Source organism: Macaca mulatta, chromosome 4 (genome assembly GCF_049350105.2).
Source record: "Macaca mulatta isolate MMU2019108-1 chromosome 4, T2T-MMU8v2.0, whole genome shotgun sequence".
Taxonomy (NCBI): Eukaryota; Metazoa; Chordata; class Mammalia; order Primates; family Cercopithecidae; genus Macaca; species Macaca mulatta.
This window is the reverse complement of record NC_133409.1, coordinates 122,735,214-122,743,672: the sequence shown is the minus strand read 5'-3', so window position 1 is coordinate 122,743,672 and position 8,459 is coordinate 122,735,214. Positions and strand designations below refer to the sequence as shown.

General features: G+C 32.2%; 1 long non-coding RNA gene across 1 annotated transcript in view; it reads left to right on the top strand.

The window, feature by feature from the left end:
- Positions 1-312: 312 nt before the first annotated feature.
- LOC144340666 (uncharacterized) overlaps positions 313-8,459 on the top strand; it is a 70,805-nt gene continuing 62,658 nt past the window's right edge. Inside the window, exon 1 of the long non-coding RNA XR_013416911.1 lies at positions 313-415. This is a non-coding gene — a long non-coding RNA (uncharacterized LOC144340666). The remainder of the gene's footprint in view (positions 416-8,459) is intronic.

Genomic DNA, 8,459 nt, shown 5'->3' with positions numbered 1-8,459 from the left:
CTTTTTTTCTTGATGATTTTCACTCATAATGAAAGTTTTCTTCTGTGCTTGGTGATTTTTGCCTCTAAGCTCAGATGCCATTAGTTTTTATCAGTGGTAATCCTGAGGCCCTTACTTAAGAATGACTATGCAATTGCTTTTGTCAGAAACCTGGAGATGTTTCCAACCTTGGATTTCTTAATTCTTTTACAGGATTCAAATTTAAAGCAGTATCAGGTTCAGCTCTAACAACTTGTTCCTGGCCCAAGCCTAGGAATCCAAAATACAGTGCAGGCATTGGCATTTGCTCTTGGGTGGGGCTGTTAGCATTTCGTTAACACTAAAGGCTTTTTGCTCCAGCTCTGTTTGCCTGTGTTTACACAGAAGAAGCCTCTGCAGTTTTCCATGCTCCTGCCAGCCCAGAAACGTCTTAAAAGTAAGTTTTATCCAGAAACTAATTGTTTTGCATAAGAAGCTTTTTCATAGTGAGACTTTTCATTTGCCAGACTGACAAAAGCAGAAGTGTTGTTATATTTTTAATCTAATTATTTTTAAGTTTATGATTTGAATTAACTTATATCCTTAACATAAAGATAACAATCCTGGGCAAATACTATGAAGATTATTTGAGTTAGTTCTTGCAAAATAACATGTATTTAATAAATGACAATTTTATCATTATTAGTATTGAAATTAATCATATATATTACTCATATTATATGATACCTAAAATTAAAATTCAGAACTTATCTAATAGATGTCAATATTTCAAGAATTTATTTTATTTTGATGGATCAAATGCAATCCAGGCATTTTATTTGCATCCTACTAGACTATAAATGCTATGACATATTTTATTTTATGTGAAATTCAAGAAATACTAAAAGCATTTTATTCAAGGTTTTTATAAATTATTGGTTATTTTAATAAAATAATTTATATAATATAAAAATGATTACACTGAATTATTTTTGGGAAAAAATCAGAAATGCTTTGCCTTCTATAAGCCATTCAATGATTAATTGATTCATTCAATAAATATTTCTTGAATCACACTTTATAAAACAGAGCACATCATGTGTGCAGAATAATTTATGTTCCTTGAGTCAACAATACTTACAGGTGTGATTCAGGAGATAGGCATGTCAATGGCTTATTTTATTCCTGGGATGATAATAATTGTAAATAAATAAAAAATGGATATTTATACTAGGCACTATGCAAAATATTTTACATTCATGAACTAATTTAATACTTAGAAAATCCCAATAAAATGGTTTCTCATATTATCCTTGGTTTTCCTGATAAGAAAATTTAAGATTAGAGATTAAGTTCCCAAGGTCACCCTCTTGGGAGCAGTCATGAGTTTATTCCTAATTCTCCCAGACTGTAGAGTTCATGCAAGTAGAAAATACTCTATTTTTCTCAATTACTAGATGTGACAATTAAAGGATGTGGCATATGCTCCTAGCATTCCATATGTAAAGAACTATTGTTGCATTTTGTAGAGAAGAAGGGGGCATAAGGGTGGAGGCACATTTGAACCGGGCATAGGAAGATGAGCAAATTAGAGAAGGGAAAAGCTGGGTGAGGTTATTCCAGATGAAGGTAATGGCTTGAATTGGGGACTAAGAGCATAATGGTCTATTAAGGAAGGAAAAGGGTCTGATGTGGTTGGTGCTTTATTGAAAGTCACAACAGGTGAATAGGCAGGTTGAAACTAGTTCCTTAAGACTCTGAAGCCAACTAAGAAATCTGGCTTTCATTATATCAGCATTTGAGAACCACCAAACCTTTTAAAGAGAGTAGAAATTAGACATGATTTGGATTTTAATAAAATAACTCCAGCAACAGCCTAAAGATGGAGAGCTAGGATTTTATATGCAGGTAGAGCAGGTGAAAGATTATTGAAATGATAAAATCAGGAAGGGAGCAGTCAGACTGTGGAAATGGAATTTGAAGGCCATAAAAGTATTTTAAATTTTGAAACTCATAACTCATTTCCAGGTTTCTAAAACTAAAGCTTTCTTCTTTAAATTGAATTAAAATGTAACTACAGATAACTAGATAATATTCCACATTTATATCTTCTGTGGCATTTTTATCTTTAGTTACAAGTATATGGAGTAAACATATCAAACACATTTTGTGCATTTTTATAATTCTATTATAAATTTTATTCTTTAAAATAACCTATTTTATTTATACCACTAATATAGTTTGTGGTATAAAGAAAAGATTTCTAACTTACTGTCAATAAGTATGCAGAAGCAAGAGGCCAACAGAAGGTGAGGCCTGGTGCTCAGCAGCCTAGGGCTTTTACAAGGAATGAAATGACTTACAAGCAATCATCCAACCCACTTGGGAATAAACATCCACAAAATAACAAGTCTACTCTGCTATCAAACCTAGCAGTAATGCACCAAACTATCAAAGTCTTTTGTATTCTTACACATTGTGTGTAGTGAGAATTTTTATTCTTATTTTTTACACAAGTAAATTATAAATTTTAGTTGGAAACCAAAAGATTTGAATTTTAACTGATATCTTGGGTTTGGTAGTTTTTCTCTGAGGTCTTTGTAGAATGATGTTGCAATTGTACTGTTCACATTTCATGAAAATATTGACTAGTATAATTGCATGCATTAACAAAGGTGAGAGAAAGATTAAAGAATGTATCTGTTGGTCACTGTCAGAGTTGATCATTTTAATATCAAATAATGGGATGTGTAGCATGGTGTCCAAACATGTATCGTGCAATATAAAACAAATATATAAATGTAGAAAAAGTCAAAACAATATGTGTCCCGATATAGACAACTAACAAATGCAACACAGAATGCCAATGTAATGTTGTATTCTTTTTTTATTCTTCTCATTGTCATTCTACTCAATCTCAGGAGGAATATGAAAATATTCCTGCAACACAGACCAAAGCCATAAAGCATACAAGGAAAAATCAGCATCTCCCAGAAGATCAATTTATTACATTACCAAATTTCTTATTCATGAAGTTTGATCTAATTGTCTCAGCATAGAAGTATATTATTTTTATGGATCATAATGATGCATGAATGTAATTACATTAGTGATTTTCCCATATTAGCAAAATAATGCTTGTCTTTAGCAGTGAAACAGTGTTTGATTTCTTGAAATACAGCCTACAAATTAGAAACATATTAAAATTATCTTTTTATTTTAATAGTGTATGCTATTATGACAAGTATAAATTATAAATTTTTTCTATACTGTTTTTATCTTAAATACATGGTTTCAATGCATGTGGGTGTATTTATAGTTCACATGGTTTTTACTAGCGACATAATTCTTATTTCCAAATAGTTTTCTAGTTTATTATTTCTAGCTTATGAAGCATTTAATCTTTCTGGTTGTTGTCGTCTAGGTCCAGGCATACAAATTAACCAAAAATCAATGTGATATATTGTCAATCAATTTGGATATGCCAATTCTTTCTAAATAACCTTTCAGATTGCTACTACTACCAATTGCATTAGGGTGGTGGCATTTTCTAGAAATAGTTTTTTTTTTTTTTAAATTATTCGACTAGTCTTCTCAGATTGTAAGTCTCATTAATTTTCTTGGTTATTGAGCACCCACTGATTAGGGCTTAAGCTATCAGGATCAGCTGGTTTTAGCCAAACTGTGGAAAAGCTGGTTCATGATCCTTCCTTGAAGTTTTTGTTGTTGTTGTAATTTAATGAAAAACTTAACAAAATTTAGTAACACAAGCTTCAAACCAGTTTCAACATGCCATGTTAACGTAAAAGAGACACATATCAGAATTATTGGCCTTTTGAAAATGAATCTGGCTAAAATATTTTAATTTTTAAGGATAACATTTTTAACAGCTTTATTGAGGTATAATTGATAACACAAACCTGCATATATAATGTATTCAATTTGATGAGTTTGTACCTACATATACATACACCATGAACACTACCACCGCAGTTAAAGTAAAAGACATGTCTGACACGTCTGAAATTTTCTTTGTGTCCTTTTGGTTTTTGTTTGTTTTGTTTTTGATATAGTTTGGTTCTATGTCCCCACCCAAATCTCATGTGGGATTGTAATCCTCATGTGTTGAACGTGGGTCCTGTGGAAGGTGAATGGATCATAGGGGTGGATTTCCCCCATGCTGTTTTCATGATAGTGGGTGGGTTCTCATGAGATGTGGTGCTTTTAAAGTGTGTGGAACTTTGCCATTCTCTCTCTCCTGCCACCCTGTGAAGAAGTGCTTACTTCCCCTTCACTTTGTGCTGTGATTGTAAGTTTCCTGAGGACTCCCAATCATGCTTCCTGTTAAGCATACAGAACTGTGAGTCAATTAAACCTCTTTTTTTTCATAAATAACCCAGTCTCAGGTAGCTCTTTATAGCAATGTAAAAACAGACTAATACAGTTTGTTTGATTTTCTTTTGTGTTTTGGTGGTAAGAACACTTAAAATGAGATATTAAGCTATTTAAGATATGAAGAGGTTAAACAAAAAAACTACAGATTTATTAAAGTACTTCTCAAGTAGGCCTTTTATTTTCACACTGATTTTTTGACTGACCTTCTCTCACCTCCTGAATCTGAATTTGCTCTTTGGTAAAAATCAAAATGCCATATTATGCATAAATAGGAGTCTGAGTGCTGAAATTAAAATGTGGGAACTTGTTTTAAAACTGATATCCTGAGAAGTAGTCTTATTAAGAAAATTCATATATGCAGTTAAAAGTTATTTCAAGCTGTGACTCAGAGGTTATGGACTGTGCTGCCATGCATAATAGACATTGGGGTCATCCATCACTTCAGTGTCAGCTTCCTTGCTTAGCCGAGAGGAGTTGTGATGCTACACAGAAAGACCCTAATCCTTTTGTGTTAGGAACGACATTTGGGGCCTTTTATCTTAATGGACAGGTTAGCATTCCTTCAGTACGGTTTTGAAAAACATGACCAGGATGCTCCAGGATTATTGAACAGAATGAAAGCCAGTTAGGTACAGGAGTATCTGAATCAATAATACAACATTCAGAATATACTTCTGAATATACTTTTGTTCTCCTTTCTTTCTTTAGCAGTTTTGAAATGAAACAACAAAATAACATTTTTAAATCAGAAATCAATGTTTGATTCTGCAGATCACAAGCAAGTAAGGTCTTATTTATTATAAATTAATAAAGATTTCTCTAAAATGCTCCATTGTTATAGCAATTCTAATGATATTAATTTAAGGTATTATGCTTCTCTGCCTAAGGTAATTTTTAAAATAACAACTAATTCTTTGATGCAGTTGTAAATTACCAGGAGGAAATCCCCTCTGGATTTAAAATGATGAGAGGATCTGTCTTCATTTATTCATGGAGCTGCAGAATGTTTACTTTTCTTCTTCTTCCTTTTTTTTTCTGTTTTATTTTAAATCTCCTTTCTACTTTTTTGTTAACTCTGCTGACATTATGACAAAATTAATTTTATAATGAAGTCAGCACAGAGGGCATATTACCAAAATATGCATTCCCCCTTCCTCAAATGTAACTATAAAACTGTGATTGAGTCTACATGTAGCATACAGTAAAGTGAAAGACTACAATTGCCATATTTAAATGTAAATATGGATTTTTAATATTTTAGAAAAATATGAATGTCTCTAGGAGTTGCTTTAAATGTTATGTGATTTTTAGTGTCAATGAAAAGAGTCAAACTGTAAAATATTTTAAGAGTTTATTCTGAGCCAAATATGAGTGACCATGGCCCATGACAGTCTTCAGGAGGTCCCAGGAATATGTGCCCAAGGTGGTCAGGGTACAGCTTCATTGTATATATTTTAGGGAGACATGAGATATCAATCAAATACATTCAAGAAATACATTGGTTTGGTTCAGAAAGGCAAGACAACTCAAAGCAGGCGGGGTGTGGGGGTGAGTAGTGGGGGTGGGGACTTTCCGGCTATCGGTAAATTTAAACATTTTCTGGTTGACAATTGGTTGAGTTTGTCGAAAGACCTGGGATCTATAGAAAGAAATGTTCAGATTAAGATAAAAGATAGCAGAGACCAAGGTTCCTTTAAAGTCTTACAGTGGCTGCCCTTAGAGACAACAGATGGCAAATATTTCTTCTTCAGATAGTTAAAAGGTGCTAGACGTTTAGTTAATCTCTCCAAGACCGGGAGAGCCCAGAAAAAAAAAATCTAATTATGTTATTAGAGAGTCTTTACAGATGTAGGTTTTTTCCCCACAAAGGATGAAGATATAGCAGAGAAACATGTTTAGGGGTTAAATATTTTGATTTCTTTCCTTGTCTCATAATGTTATGCCAGAGTCAGACTGGAAAGTAAGTCACAATATATAGGGTCAAATAAAATCCATCTGATGAGAATTTATGGTTTTTAGGGCATGGCTCCCCAGAACCTTTAAACAGGAATTTGGGCAAGATTAAAAAAAAAAAAAATCAGAGCTTTGTCCTCATTAATAAAGGATAAAGGAGAAAACTGGGAAGGATAATACTATCCTACCCCAGTAGGTAAAGTGTTAGGGGACAATCAGGTGGTTTGATAGTATGTAGATGGATTTAACTCAGTGGTTTTATCAGCTGGCTTAAAATTATAGTAACACTAAAGAAATCACAAAGAGTGGAAGAGAGATTGAGGACCACAGGGAATTGTCTAGTTGAAAGATGTCTCCTGGCTTTAAGAAATAAGATATGAAGTCTCTGTACTGTGAAACCCACTTGTTTCCATATATATTCTGATAAATTAATGCTAATCCACTGCTTTACATTTTGAACGTTAAAGACACTGTCAACGGATAAATCCAAAGCAGTATCTCCTTAGTAATAATAAAGCATGAGGTTACAACTGAAATAACAAATTCGCACCCTACTAACCTCTCCTTTGGTCACCAAAAGAAAATCTGAAAAGGTAATATTTATAAAATAAGATGACTATTAAAAGAAAATTTTCATAAGATGAGTAAATCATGATTGTCATATATTAGGTTAGTGCAAAAGAAATTGAGGTTTTTGCCATTAAGAGTGATGGCAAAAAAAAATTTGAACTTTTTAAAAGTAATGGCAAAAGTTGCAATTATGTTTGCACCAACCTAATACTGTGATAAATGAACATCTGTTAAAAAAATTTCATTTAACTTAATAATAAGTGAACTACTAAGATGCTACAATCAAGTCAAAGGAGAATCCAAAGAACAGATATATTATAAATCAAGAATATTAAAATGAATGGGTGGATGTCCACAATTGGGGATGACTGAACCTCCAATAGACAAAATTTACATGTCTATAGGTAAGAATTATTTTGCATTGCCATCAGTTATCTAAAACTTAGAAAGTTGTGAAATAAATCCTATAGAATCAGATGACCTGGAAGGATATGCTCTAGGCAGTGTATAATTTTCCAATGAAGCACAATTTTTTTTATAAATCAATACTTCTTTTTAGTACAGATAGTCCCTGACTTATGATGGGTTTGACTAACTTCACAATGGTACAAAAAGTGATAGGCATTCAGCATGCTCTTCAACTTACAATGGGGTTAAGCCTGGATAAACCTATCAAATGTTAAAAATATTTTAAGTTGATGATGTACTTTTGACTTACAATTTTTTCAGGTTATAATGAGTTTCTTGGGTTGTAACCCCACCCTTGGTTGAGAAGCATCTGTGTAGTTGATTCACGAAATAAGAGACAGGAAAATAAACTAATGAATAAATGATAGGTAAAGAGATAAAAGAATGAATGGACAAACTAATAAAATATTCTATATGGGAAGTGTTTTCCATAAACCCTTAACTCTCCCACATTTGTTTTCAGACAAATAGGAATAAATTTTTATCTGACTTTTCCTCTAAATTTTATGTTATGATGAATTTATTAGCTTACATGCTTTTCTGTAAGCCTTTCACCTGATTTAACTCTTTTTCTTCCATTTTCTGTTTTTTCCTAACATCTTTATTTTCCCAGCCACACTTCTTTTTTGTGCTCATTTTTAACAATCACTTTTCTTCCCTGTTGGTGATTCAATGGTGGAAAATGAAAGAAAAAGCTATATAAAATTTAGAATATATAGAAAAAAATGCAAACTTAAGGAGGAAAGTGTTCCCATATTTTTTTTCCTTCCCCACATTAGTATCTCTTGTTCAATTGCCTATAATTTTTCCTCTCTAAATATTTTTAAGCCCTTTTTTTCATTTATTGAAAGTTAGCTCAGGAGACCAAACTTAAAAATAACTTAATGTTCAAACAACAAAAAAGTTGAATTGTATTTAAATTCCTTGTTTTGAATTGTTGAAAGCATGGAAAAAAAGTGATGAAAGAAAAGGAAAATCTATAAATAGATAATAAAAGTTTAGATTTCAACTTTGCAAAAAAACTATTAGAACTATTAAACAAATTCAGTAATGTTGCAAGATACAAAAAATACAAAAATTAGTTGCTTATCTATATGCTAATAGTAAACTATCTG